This window comes from Quercus suber, unplaced genomic scaffold, assembly GCF_002906115.3.
Source record: "Quercus suber isolate HL8 unplaced genomic scaffold, Cork oak 2.0 scaffold_373, whole genome shotgun sequence".
Classification (NCBI taxonomy): Eukaryota; Viridiplantae; Streptophyta; class Magnoliopsida; order Fagales; family Fagaceae; genus Quercus; species Quercus suber.
Window position 1 is genome coordinate 173,086 of NW_027069825.1, and position 15,074 is coordinate 188,159.

Below are 15,074 nucleotides of genomic sequence, written 5' to 3' on the forward strand. Positions count from 1 at the left end.
CTGAAATGTGAGAAAGCATTTTTTGTGCTCGAGCAAATATTTTGCTCTTGTTCAGTCTAGACATCCATGAAAGATCTTTCTTGTGCTTTGGGCTCATTCAATCCGAACATCATATCATAGGGCTTTTTGTAGAAAGCTGTGCTATGACTTCAAAGATGCAACACATAAGCTTAATCTGGCATGCTGGTTTTCTTTAATAGTCAATCTGATTTGGTGACACATGAGAAGTAATCTAGGATTTGTACATACTTCTTTATCTTTATTTTTCAACTCTTGACATGTGCTCTTTTCTTGTCTTAGAGTTTGAAGTGTTTCATTACATGGAAGGGTGTGAATTATAGAGGGTGACCATCAGGTAAGAAGAAGAAACTACAAATACATTGGCTTTGTTAGTTCGATTATACACTCTTCTAATGTAAGGGTTATCTCAATATTTCTGCTCAATCATCTATGTGCTTTTCCTTATCATTTTCTCCATCCATAATAACCTCAAGCTAAATATTTAACTGTCTTTTGGCCTCATTTCATGCATGAATTCACATTTGAGAAACGGCCACAGATAAAACTACTTTATCATTTCATATTGCAGCAAGTGTATTGAGAATTGCACTAATCTAATTCAAACAATTTAGGCTCCGATTTTTACTGCTAATGTCAATCTTATGCCAAATATAGAATTTAAGCCCAATTGTTTACATAAATAGGCAATGAACATAAGTATGCATGGATAAACAAAAAATCAATAACCCACAAAAACACCGAAGTGTTAATGAAGAGGAAAACCCGAGAACATGGTGGAAAAACCTCTCTGAGGCATCATAGCACCAAACGATCCACTAATGAGAATAGTCGTAGTACATATTAATTACAAAACCCTCCAAGCTAAGTAGTAACTTACTAACTATGTACTTGAGCCTCCAACTCCTACTAGCAACCGATTCCTTGAATCCTTTCTTCTCATAGCCTCCATATTTGCAATTGAGCCTCCAATTTCAATCTCCAATTCTCCTAGCAATTTTGAGACTGTTCCTATGATTCCCAAGCTCCAATCAACACCAAAACTCTGAAGGTAGTAATGAGTGTGATGGTCTTAATCTCCTCTCATGAAATTTGACAATTTGAGAGTGAGAAGGTAGAGAGATTGATGAGGGTTAAAGATCTAGGGTTTTTTGGTACTATCTAGCTCTACAAATAGGAATTGGGTGTGCAAAATTTGTAGAAAATGGGATCTTATATTGTGAGGATATGGACTAGAATTCCAGAGAAAAAATAACAGAATTGTCTCGGGTTCTCACAGTTTTGCTCGTACTAAAGGGAGGTCAATAGAGAGGCGAACTCTCTATCCAACTGTTTTTCAAAATTTGATTTCACATCACATTTTGCCTAATGCTGCCAATTTCAGTAGGAGTGAAATTCTGCCACTTCTAGCTTCTATTTCAACACTTGTGGCATTTCACCTCACCATCCCAATACAAATAACAACCCACATAATTACTTGAAAATGATAAAATTTAAGATCAATAATTACAAATAAATTTTTTTATCTAATTGTCCAACCACTAAAAGTCCTAACATGCATAATGGCACATTTCCTGTGTAATCCATATTATATGGTGGAAGGTGAAAGGTGACCTCTATAGTTGTACAATTTTCAACTTATGAAAATTCTATCCTTATGTTTTAGGGTTTGGAATTTGGTATACTAATTTTCATAATTGCCTTATGTTTGGGGGGAGGGAGAGGGAGGGATTAGTGTACAAATTTCAGAGATTGAATACAAAACCGTGTTGTTTTCTTGTCCTTGTGATATTATCAATGTTTGACCAAAAAAATAAAGAGGTAAAGATCATAAAAAAGAACTTGCTAATGAGCTCTAACACAAATGGTATTTACTCTCCTTGTTAGAGTAAGTTCAAGAGTGAGATTTTGAGTTCAAGACTCACTAGTTACATGTGTAGCTTACCATAAAAAATACCTTATGGGTTTGTAAACTATTCCTTTGCTACAAAACATTTCTCATCGCAGATCTATCAGATGGATTCCTATCTAACGGAATTCCGCAATCCAAAGGAAGATGGATTGCTATCTAAGGGAATTCCTCAATCCAAAGGAATTCTTGGGTGGTTAAGGAGAATAAAAAATTAAATTATAATCCATGTGAGAATTAGTAGCAATATGGTTTTGAATTTTCTTTTGGCATCCACAACATGATCTGTGTGTTCTCTCACTTATGATGATTGCTCTAAAATTAAGCTTTTTATACCCTATGGAATCCTAGGGCCTGTTTGGTTTGTGTTGAAGTTGTATTCATTTTCAGTACTCATTTTTGTTTCCATCTTCTTTTCTTTCTTTTTTTTGGTATCATTTTCTGCTTTGTCTTCCCCTTCATTTTTTTTTATGACAACCACCAACAAATAGAGAGAGTGTGTGTGTTCTTTGATGTGACAAGTGACAAGTTAGTCATAGTGAGACCCATAGATTTGATTTTTTTTTTTTATTTTATGAAAACGTCACTGTATTCATTTTCAAGAAAATGAAAACTCCAAAAAATTGTATTCAGTTTTTGTAGTCAAATCTTATTTTTTTGATACTAAAAATGAAAACTGAATACAAATACAAAGTCAAGCAATTTTTTTTTTGTGATGGGTTCCACAAAAAATTGAAAATGAATACAAAATACACCCTATTTTTGCTCAAACCAAACAGGCCCCTAGTGCACAGGTCCCAAGTGGGTCAAGTCATCATGGGCTAAAACTGAAAATTCAGTTTCCAAAACCCCACAGCTTGATCATTCAAGTTATGTCAGGCATGAATCAAGCTTCATTAAAGCTTGATTGATCACATGGAATCGAGGCAGTAAAGCTTTCATGATCTTGAGCAATTTTCTTGTGTCTTGAAAATAGTTCTTCAATACTAATTTAGACACTAAAAACTAAGGATTGAATTACATCAAAAATATGTTTTAACTCAAATTTGTGAACACTTACAACATTTGACTGTAACAAATAATATTTGTTCGACTTAATCGATTACAACAGATTTTACTAAACACAACAAATTTGCATGTCATCAATGATTGCTACATTAACAAACAAATTACTTGCAAAAAGGCTTGCTAGTGAAAGTTGAATGTTGTGTAAAAGGTTGAGTACAAAATTGTGGGAAAAATGCTTATACCTCCCTTGAACTTTAAGATGGTGGTCATTACACTCTGAAAAACTTTTATTTTGTCCAATTTACTCTATGAGCTTTACATGTGCCAAATTAATACCTCAATTATTCTCCCATTAATATACTAACAAAAAATGCACATAAAACTTAAAATACCAAAATCAATCATTTGAATCCAATGGAAAGAAGAGAGAGAAACTTAGGTCAGTTTTGAGAGAGAGAGAGAGAGAGAGAGAGAGAGAGAGAGAGAGAATCTTACAAGAACCATTGCAATATCCCTCTTGCCGTTGATCTCACCATTCGTGATCCCGTCACCCCGTTCAACCACATATATTGGATATGCTATTTGATAGCCACCATTTTAATTGCAAAGAAACTAGGTCTTGATAAATTGTTGTGCTACCCAACTTACATCCAAGTATACCTTATTTATTTGTTCATTTTCCTCTCTTAATTTTTTAGTTTACTTTTAGAAATTTAGTCATTGTCAAGCACGAGAAAATCAAAGTTATCAATTTTGTTTTAATGATCGTTTTAGTTTTTCTATTCAAACAAAATATTCCGTGCCAAATTTGCTTGTAATTTAGCAATTAGTAACCATGTATTTAGGTGGGAATCATGTAAGGGTAGTGAGTGAGAGAGTGTGAAGAAATGCTTAAGATTGTGCAAGATGCAGAGATTCGCAGCTGGAATTCGCGAGTGACTCGCGACTAGCAAGCCGCCAAATGCAGCATACGAGTGAAGCGTGCGAGAAGATGAACAGTCGCGCCAGCTAGAGCACTACATGACAAAAAGTATAGTCTGGCCATTCTGTTATCTCACGGCTTGAACTCGCGACTCAGTCAAGTCACGAGGCCAAGCCGCCAAACCACCTTGTTTGGGAAAAATTGACTCTTCGCATTCCTTTCTCACCCAAGTATAAATACCCCTTAAACCCATGAAATGTAGAGAGCTTCCAGAGAGAATTTTGAGAGAAAAACTCTAGAGAAAGACAAAATTGATTCATCCACAATCTTTACATAGAGACTCTTCAAATTCCTCTACTCTCATCATCTCTATTGTTACATCCTTGAGAGGTTCTTACCCAAATACCCTTCTCACCATACCCTTATCTATGAGAAGGTCATTTGGTGCTTTGTGAAGCAATTAGGAATGGACCAATGGTTATTGGTTGATGCTATGGGTTATAACGGAATTCGGTAAACTAGAAAAGACAAAGATTCGGCGCAACCTCGTTGGAGCAAGAAGTTTAGAGGGCTTAAGTACACTAGGAAGATTAGGCTTGGAGGGTCTATTACTGTTCATGTATCCCAACTACATTTTCTAGTGGATTATTGACCGCTTGGAGGGCGGCGGAGAGGTTTTACGCTGAGGGCTTTGGTTTCCTCTTCGATAACACATCGTGTGTTGTCCTTGTATTTGCATCTCTCTTCCCTTAATCTTTACCATTTAATTTCTGTTGTGGATGTGATTTTAGTTGGTTTAGATTGATTATCAATTATGTTATTAGCTTGTGTTCATTTTCTCGCATATATATTGTTTGACATTAAGCTTGAATTGATAATATTATTTTTGGGGGTCTAAACGTTCATAGTGTTTTATACGCTATTTGAACTTTCATTGTGATATCGATCTATTTCAATATACCATTTTAGGATAAAATTTAATTCTATAATATATTTTTATAACACAAAATAAATATACCGAAAGTGTTCATCACATATTCACATAGTCTATACCATATTAAAGTATAAATTGAAAACCAAATAATATACATTGTTAATATCACAACTACATGAATCAACAAGAGAGTGGAGAAAAAAAAAAGGTAAAAATATTAAAGAAAAAAAAGATGAGAAACATCGGACAGCATTAAAGATAACGTTTATTCCTTCACAAATTGGTCAAGCGTTTCCATCTAGTCTATTAAAGAATCCCAAAGGAATGACCTTTCTGGGTACACCTTGCTCAGCATAGTCTTCAGATTTCCTATTGTAAGCTTCTCTTGGAATTAAGACTAAAACTCCAGGATTTGCTGATGCAATAACGAAAATCTAAGCATCCAGCCGACAGGACAAAATGGAAAATTAAAAAGACAAAAGATGATTTACCTTTGTCAGCCATAATATGTAAGTGGCAAAATATGTGACTTGCACTTGGAAATCCTCAAAGTCATTATCTGGAATAGTTGAGCAAGAGTTGAGGAGATGCAACTCATTATCAATAAAGGAATTAAAGCTGTTACTTGTACTGATCTTTAGCTCAGAATGGCATGATACATCATGGAGATTGCTTGCAAATTGCTTCATCCAACACAAGGAAAGGAAGCGGCAATGAAGCCAAAGTGCCTGTTTGAAATGAAAGTCATAAGATAAAAACTTTTAAATAATATGATCAATGGAATACTTTAAAAAAGTCAAGCACCAGCACGGAACCACTTATTTTTTTTTTCCTTCTTTTTCTTTTAATATGTGATCGGACCACAAAATTTCTTGTTACAAAGATAGACTCTATTTCTTTGATTGAAGAAATGACATCATGAACACAGGTTCTACAATAAGAAAGGCTCATAGTGCAATGGCTCATATGTTGGGGGACTACAGTTCTTAAGTACTTCTTTTTCTGGGGGTGAGGGGTTGTTATGTATCTGAATGCTAGTATAATGTAAAATAGGGACCACGAGTATTTAGTTGATTCTAGGAGAAGAAGAGTATCAATGTGTAGTTGGTACAAATTATCCATGTTATCATGCTGCAATCTGCAAACATTAAGGTGACAGGAATATAACAGATCCTTTTTTAGATCTACGTACTACTGCCAAGTTTTACCCCACCAATTTCAGGGTTGAGAACAATCAAAGGTTCTCCAATATAAAGAGTTTGCTGATTAATAATAATAAAAAATTCAAAAAAATATCTTGCCCATGTGCCACTATAGTCAGTCCAAAGAAAAAAGTACATACCAAGGGTGTTTACTTTTAATTCAGGTTGAAGGAGTAAAATGAGGTAGAGAGAGTCTGAAAATAACATAGATAGACATAATGAAGAAGTGATTTGGGATATGATAGAATGGATGAAATCAATACAAGTGGCAGAGCTGTATTAGTTGAAGAGGTTTGATCAAACTTCTCTATCAGAAAAAGAAAAAAACAATTGAGAGGGTTCCATAAAGTCATCACCTATAGGATTAAGGCATAGTTGAGCTGCTTTGAGTTAAGGGCGTATGCCTCTCTTCCTATGTAACGCTTTATCAACATTTCATTTCAATCGTTTCTCAAAAAAAAAAAAAAAAACATTTCCTTCCAATCAAACTCTTCCTGTCACACCAACATTGTCAGGAAATTATAAAATATAAAAAATAAAAATAAAAACCTTGGTATAAATATTTAAGACATTTGAAAAGCATAGTTGCAATCTACAAATCCTAAAACAGTAACAACAGTTGTTACTAAAAGCATTCACATAATTAAGAAAATTTTTTCTTTTGGGCGTGAAATGATTTCACATTAATTAGTGTCTTAGTGCTTAAATAACATCAATCATCATCCATCTATATTTATATATATCTAAAAGTTGAAGTGTAACATTTATTATTTGTATCTGTATGCTCCTGTTAAGCCATATCATTCACAAATTTTCAACATTCTCTCTCTCTCTCTCTCTCTCTCTCTCTCTCTCTCTCTCTCTCTCTCTCTCTCTCTTTTTAATCTTTTTTTTTTCTCATTATATAATTTCTTAATTTATTGTTATACTTTCTCTAATTTTTCTCATTCCTTTTATCTTTTCATCTCCTCACTACTATTTAGCTTAATATCACTTATTATTTATCTCTTTATCTTCTGTTATTTTTTTGCTTTTCTTATTCTACTTCTTTTAATAATAATAAAATTCAAAAAAAATATCTTGTATATGGCTTATCAATCTGATCAGTGTCAAAAAGAAAAATCCATTTCGAGACTCAAATCTGCATGCAGCATGCTACCTGTAAGGACACTATCTACGGCCCAAGCCTAAAATATGTGGGATGCTGACTCGGCCAGTCCAAGACAATAAATTTATAGAGAGTGGGTTGAAGAACTGGGCCCTAATGAATTAGACAATGGCTAGTATGGATAGGTGATTTAAATAGAACAACAGACACAAATATGAATAAATTCACAATCCGAGGAGGTTAACATTTATATAAATCATTTGAAACTGAGTAAATATAGTTTAGATATAGTGTTCTTTCTTCTGTTTTTCTCCTTCTTTCTCATGGAGGATCTCTCTTATTATATAGTCCTTCTTGGACTCTTTTCCCCCTACACTTGTCGATTATTTGGGTTGCTACTTGAGTACTTATCCCATCAGACACCTCTTCTAGGCTTCTGTGAGTTGTAGTTGCCAAGACAGTACTGTTAAGGGGTCTTCTCTACATAAATGCAGTTAGAAAAGTAGCTGTAGCGCATTTAATGCGGTGGTAGCAGCTTTCCCTTAGATATTTTTTGGGGTTTCCTTCTTTCTTGCACGCTTCTGGGGCACGTCCTTGTTGCTAAAGCTTCTTGGAAGATCACCTTGATCATTGGGATCTATGCTTGACCTATTCTTAGCCTATCCGAGGAGACACTCCTCCTCGGATCACCTTCCTATTCATGCTCTATTTATAAAGTCTTTAACCCAAACCATTTTGTAATACCCGCTTGTCTTTGGATTAATTACCTCCTTAGACAAGACCTAAGGCCCAATATGTGATTTAGGCCCTTAACCCCACAATAGCCCCTAAAAACTCTAATTTTTTCCCTCTCATCCAAGGAGAAAAGTGGGGTTTTGATTTTTAAGAAGTTACACCAATTGATTCCCTAATTCGCACGTGTGAGAAAGCTGTTTTACGTGCCCCATAATTGCTCCTGACGTTTTAAGCCCACAAAGCGTCATTAATTGCTCCGGGCGGCACTTTGTTCCCTAAATCTAATGGTAAAGTACAAATCCAATGGCTAAACTTTTCCCTGGAATTTTGAGTGGGATAACTCCCACTTACTTTTGCTCCCTATACAAAGCATACAGAGAAATCTTTTCCCCATTTTACAAGTTTCCAAGTTTCCAGAGATATCAAACACTAAAGCTCTCAACAACTCTCTAAGATACATAACCTCTCAAACCCTTCCCTCAATAGATCTTCAAAAAAAAAAATTCAAAGGTATCAAAGATTAGCATACATTTTAGTTCCTGCGAGTTTACATTCTTGTTGAATACTTCTTTTTCTCCTCGTTCTTCTAGTTCTCACTTCCTAATTTACAAATCCTAGTCACTTCATCTTAGGTTATCCAAATGGGTAGATTCGAGAGCCTAGTAGATTCCCCTGCCAAAATAAAAGTTTTTAAACAGAGGTACCATATACCCTAGGAAATCAGCCTATGATATTGTTCCCCGGAACAAATCGTTACACATAGAGAGGAAAAGGAAGTCATCATCCCTATAATAGCCTTCATAGAGGGAGGGATGACCCTTCCTATGGGTAGGATAACCTGGGACTACCTTATTAATTATAGGTTGTCCCCATCAGTGCGCACCTAATATGTTTAGGATCCTAGGCTGCGTTGATGCTCTTAACGAGTATTTCAAATTGGGACTCACATGGCATGACGTGGTCCATATGTGTGTCACTCACAAGCCGACGAAGGGTTTTACCTTAAGTCCAGGTCGTCCATCGTCAGGCTTATCTCGTGCCTCCCCAAATCTAACAAAGGGATGAAAGATGACTACTTCATCACTTTGGGGGCATGGCACAATGGTCTCCACTGCCCAACCCAAGAGAGAAAGCCAGGTGGGATACTTTAGAGTTAGGTTCCTTAGCAAAATACTTAAATTTTATAACCCTACCCATGTCCTTCATTTTACTTTCCTCTGATAATGGACTTCAATTATCTAATTATGTTTGGTTTCTCAGCTATTTCTGTAGATAGGAGGCAAGTTGCCCCTCGGCTTAGTCTTACCAATGTTGCGGCTCTCAACTACTTGCTCCGTTCAGAAATTTTTGTGAGCGAGGACCAACAGTTGCGAACCGTCCATTTGATCCTTGATTTTGATCCGATTTTGTAGATTTTTCAAGAGGCCGGCCACGCCATTAGAGTTGGTGATCCTCGGATAAATCGTAGTGACGTGTCAAAGCCATATTTCTTGGCCCAAGACGACATTTCCCTAGTTATACTACCAGTTCATCAAATCCCTTCTTCGCTCATAATACCATTACAACAAGTCCCTCTCAAAGAAATAGCTGCAGTAGAAGAGGAAATTGCCTCCTCGTGCTTAACATTGGAAGAAGAAATGGACCAGTTTCGTTTTGAAGGGAATGGAGCACCTAGTAGGATTGTGGAGCTCTCAATTTCCGAGACCGAGTTCGACAAATTTTTCGCAGCTCACCAGCCCAAATTGATTGTTTCCCGTGTTGACACTAGTCCAAAGGAAAAGGAAGGGATGGACTCCAAGAAAAGACCAGGCTTAGAAGGTTTAATAGCCAACAGGAACAAAGGGGGAACCTCGAAAGATGTTCCCAAGACCCAAATTCCTGCCAATCTTCCCCTTCCTCCTCCCGCTGATATCGGACTGCACACCCTGTAGGATTCGAAGAAGAAATGGCCAATGCGGAACTAAAAGAAGGTGAGGTGGCCCCTCCGAATAGCACCAAACAACAGAGGACGAAAGATGCTTGGGAAAAAAGGGCCACCTCCATTAAGGAGGATGTCGAAGTGTGCCAACCACAGCGTACCTGGGCTCCCCAGATAGAGCTAGACGAAGCCCCTATTTCCTGGGATTCCATTATCCGGGAATCCCAGAAAAGGCATGCGACCCATTTGGCTGAAGCTCTGGAGCAACCCCTTCTACTCCCAAGGGATATGGAGGCTCTTCGACGTACTAGGCAATCGGAGCTCTTCATGTAATTAAAGAGGGACCTTGTCATGGTAAGTTAATTTCTGTCTTTCTGAATTAAATGCTAAGAAGCTACTTCACTAATTAGTGTCATCATCATCATTTTTCTCTTTTTTTTATATGGTCCCTTTGTCACTGTTATGCAGGTCACTCAATAAGTTTATGTGGCCGAGAAGTGGGTCCGAAATGCCCATAATAAAGTTGAAGCTGAGAGCCATTCTCGGCGCGAGGTGGAGAAGGCCCTCAGAGCCTTGAAGGAGGAGCACATGGAGATAGGCAATAAGTTGAAAGAGGTGGACAATGAGCGCAAGAGTGCCTTCACCAGTTTGAAAAGTGCCGAAACCCAGGTCGAGGACAAGCTTAAGTAGCTATATACAACGGAGTTGAACTTGGCCACCCAGAAACAATTGGTTTTGGACCTTAAGGCCGAGTTGCAAAAAGTCAAGGACGCAACCAAAGAGGCAGCTCGGGTGGCCAAGGAAACTACTGAGGCTGCCGTGATCACATCCTACGAATGAGGGGTGGAGGAAACCAAAAAAAGGCTGGTTGAGGAGGTAGCCAAAGTATGCAGGGACTACTACACAGAGTCTTGGACGGAGGCGCTCAACAGTGTAGGAATCCCTGCTAACTCTGAGCTGAGGAAGGCTGAGAATGTGTTCTTCCCTGAACACATCCAAGAAGTTCCAGCTAACTTCCCTCCAACTACTGTTCTATCCCTCCCTCCTTCTGAGCAGGTCTCCAACACCCAAGACCTTGCTGTGGATGCTGAGATCCCCCTAGGAGTAGTTGGGAAGGGTAAGGAGGTCCTTTCTTCGGCCAAAGATACTCCCTCCGAGGATACCCTTACCATCAAAGATGTGGTCTCCCAAGCCAAAGCTGCTGAGTCAAAGTCCAAGGCTGGGGATGCCAAGCTCAAGGCCTCTGATCTCGAGAAGAACACCCAACCTGCAGAAAAGTAGTTGTAGGATCTTTCTTTTTTTATTGTAGTCGTATTGTAATTCATTGTTGTTGTTGTTGTTGTTTTTTTTTTTTTTTTTTTTTTAAATTGGCGTTGTGGCTTCTGTCACCACTTGTAATGAACCTACTCTTGATTAATGGATAGTCTTTCACTTCTACTTCTCGTGTCCTTACTTTATATGCTTTTAAGTTTATTATTATTGCCAGTGGATTTGAATTGTTGCCACTTTAGTTTTAGTAAGAAATATCAACCATACTCTGCCACCAGTGTAAGTAGTTTGACTAAGCATCTACAATGACAAGATGTACCCTATATTTGCACTGCGAACTGCCCTTTTCAGAGCTACCAATCTAAGGAGTTGGCTTTAACTTTAGATCTATCTTGGCACTTAGTGAGAATCGAACAAATAACACAGTGTTAATTTTACCAAAGTGTGCGATCTGAGGAGCTTTATATAGCTTAGGTTCGGTTTAAACACTTATAAAAAATGTCATAGTGTATTAAATTTCACCAAAGCATCTGGTCTGAGGACTTCAGGCATGACTAAGGTTCAATTTAAACACTTATATAAAAGATGTCATGGTGTTAATCACCCAGGTATGTGGTCCAAGAGACCTGACATAACTTGGGATATGCTTAACACCTATAAAGATTGAATAATGAGGAATATAATGCCTTTAATAAATGAACGTATTGACAAAAGAGACTCTCATTAATAATAATATATTTTCAGGTTATTTACATTCCATGGGCATGGTATTACATGTCCATCTAAGTCTTCCAAAAAATATGCTCCTATACCAGTCACCGAGGTGATATGGTATGGTCCTTCCCAATTGGGCCCTAGCTTTCCCCACGCTGGGTTCTTTGCAGTACCCAGAACCTTTCTAAACACCAAATCACCAAGTGCTAATGATCTCAACTTCACCTTGGCATCATAACCCTGCTTGAGTTTGTGTTGGTAGTATGCTAGTTGAACCGTTGCATTTTCTCTTCTTTCTTGAATAAAGTCTAAGCTCCTTTCTAGCAATTCATCATTACTACTCAGATTGAAAGAGCTAGTTCTGAATGTAGGGAAGCCAGCCTCCAAAGGGATATTAGCCTCAACCCATAAGTCATCGAAAAGGGGGTCTCCCCGGTTGTTCTGTGAGGCGTAGTTCTGTACGTCCAAAAGACATGTGACAGTTCCTCCACCCATTTTCCCTTCGCATCATCTAATCTCTTCTTGAGCCCACTTACTATGACCTTGTTAACAGCCTCTGCTTGTCCATTCTATTAGGGATAAGCTGGGGTAGAATATCTATTGGTAATTCCCAAATCATAATAGTATCTTCTGAAAGTTTTGCTGTCGAATTGAAGACCATTGTCTGAGATGAGGGTATGAGGGACCCCGAATCATGTGATGATGTTTTTCCAAACAAATTTCTTGGCATCCACGTCCCTGATGTTTGCCAAAGGCTCAGCTTCCACCCACTTAGTGAATTAGTCCGTGTTGACCAGCAAATATCTCTTGTTTCCTACTGCTTTAGGGAAAGGGCCGACAATGTCCAAGCCCCATTGAGCAAAAGGCTAAGGGCTGGATGGGAGGTTAAGGACTCCTCTTGGCTGATGTATATTTGGTGCAAATCTTTGGCACTGGTCACATTCTTCACATATTCTTGCACTTCTTTCTGCATATTAGGCCACCAATAACCTTGGGTGATGACTCTGTGAGATAAAGATCTTCCCCTAGTATGACTTCCATAAATCCCTTCATGTAACTCCTCAAGGAGCAGCTCTGACGCCTCAGGATGAATGCAGAGTAGGTACGGCCTAGAAAAAGAGTGCTTGTATAGTTTTTGGTCCTCAAATAGCCAGAAATGAGGCGCCTTTCTCCGTACTTTGTCAACCTCTGACTTATCCTCTGGCAAGATGTCATCTTTCAGGAATAGTACAATGGGATCCATCCAACTAGGCCCTACTCTAACTTGATGAACATGAACCACTTCTCGGTTCACCTCTGTGGGCCTGCATAAGTCCACTACAAGGATGACCCGTGGTAGGCTCTGTGCTAAGGAGGTTGCAAGTGTGGCCAGGGATTCAGCATGTGTGTTTCCACTTTTAGAGATGTGCAGTAGGTCGAAAGATTCGAACCCTGATCGTAGGTGTCTAACCTGACTCAAGTACTCTTGCATTCTTTCATATCTCGCCTCAAATTCTTCTTTCACTTGGCCAATGACTAATCTTGAGTCCGAGAACATCTCTACTGCCTTTTCGCCTATTTTTTGAACCATGGTCATTCCCATCAGTAGAGCTTCATACTCGGCTTCGTTATTTGTGGCTGAGAAGTCCAGACTTAATGACTTCTTAATAGTGATCCTTTCGGGGGATATTAGTACTAGCCCCACTCCAGAGCCCCTCTGATTTTTCGCACCATCAACATATACTTTCCAAGATAGGGGACCTTGTTGGGAGATCATGTCAATCGATTTTCCATCTATGTGTTGAGCTTCAGCCTTCTCGTCTATCGAGGATTCAGCAAACTCGGCAACTAGATCCACGAGAACTTGACCCTTGATAGAGGTGCGAGGCATATACGTGATGTCAAAAGCCCCCAGCATTGTCCCCTATTTAGCGATCTTTCCCGTATAATCAACGCTCTGGATTAGAGTTTTTAGTGAGAGCTGAGTTAGAACGACAATCGTATATGCTTGGAAGTAATGGGGAAGCTTATACGTAGTATGTACTACTGCTAGAATGGCCTTTTTCAGTGGCAGATAGCAAACTTCGGCCTCGTGTAGTGACTTGCTCACGTAATAGACCAGCCTTTGTATGCCATTATCAACTCGTATCAAGATCAAGCTTACAGCATGAAGGGCCACAGCAATATAGGCAAACAAAACTTCATCCATCTCAGGATTGGACATGATAGGTGGCTGAAAGAGATAATCCTTAAGCTGCTGGAAGGCTAAGGCACACTCCTTGGTCCATTCAAACCCCTTCCACTTGTTCATCAGTACGAAGAAGGGCCCGCATCTATCCACTGACCAAGAGATAAATCGATTCAAGGCAGCAGTCATTCCGGTTAGTTTTCGGACTTCCTTAAGGTTTCGAGGTGGTTGTAAACTGTTGATTGCCTTAACCTGATCTGGGTTAACTTTGATTCTATGGTGAGTGACCATGTAGCCCAGAAACTTACCTGATCCCAAGCCAAAAGAGCATTTAGACGCGTTAAGGCGCAACTTGTATTTCCTTAGAATTTTGAATATGTTCCCTAGATCTCCTAAGTGCTTAGACACTACCTTGCTTTTTACCACCATGTCGTCTATATAGAACTCAATGCTCTTGCCCAGCTACGGTTCGAACATCCTAGTTATCATCCTTTGATAGGTAGACCCTGCATTCTTCAAACTGAATGGCATCACTTTTTAATGGTAGTTTCCTATGGAAATGACGAAAGTTGTATTCTCCTGATCATCCAGGGCTAATAGTATTTGGTGGTATTCCTGAAAAGCGTCTAGAAAGCTCATCCGAGGATGGCCTACGGTTGCATCTACCAGCTGGTGTTGACACCCCATTTTGCAACCTGCATTTAACCTCATTTGGAAGGTAAAAGGGTAATTTCGCCTTGGGAATATGCATCTTGATTCTAGTCATTAGATCCTTAATCTCATTTCATCAAAATGATCTTGATGTTATAACGATCAAATCAACTGGTTATAAGCCATAATCGGACCACCAGATTGAAAGTTATCATCAAATCAAGTTTTAATAGCTGAGATGCACTATCACAAATTGAGTCCAACTATATGTGATTATGAACAATTGATTTCAATTGGTTATAAGTGTAATCAATTGGAGATCAATGATGTGTTATAATTTAATTGGTTAGGACTACATTTTATGGTGAGGTTGCATACACCTAATTAATTAGATAGTTAAACATTAATTATTCAATGAGTAATTTGTGTAATTATCTTTTAATTAGAGTAAATTTGGAACCAATTAATTCTGAAATGGGAGTGATTGGAGCCATTTAATGTTAATTGGGAGCTAATTTG

General features: G+C 38.3%; 1 protein-coding gene across 1 annotated transcript in view; it reads left to right on the plus strand.

Annotated features, from left to right (window-relative positions):
- Positions 1 to 15,074, plus strand: part of LOC111983056 (putative disease resistance protein RGA3) — a 48,547-nt gene that overhangs the window by 4,459 nt on the left and 29,014 nt on the right. Inside the window, exon 4 of the mRNA XM_065760603.1 lies at positions 301 to 415. The gene's annotated coding sequence lies outside the window, so the exon portion shown is untranslated. The remainder of the gene's footprint in view (positions 1 to 300; positions 416 to 15,074) is intronic.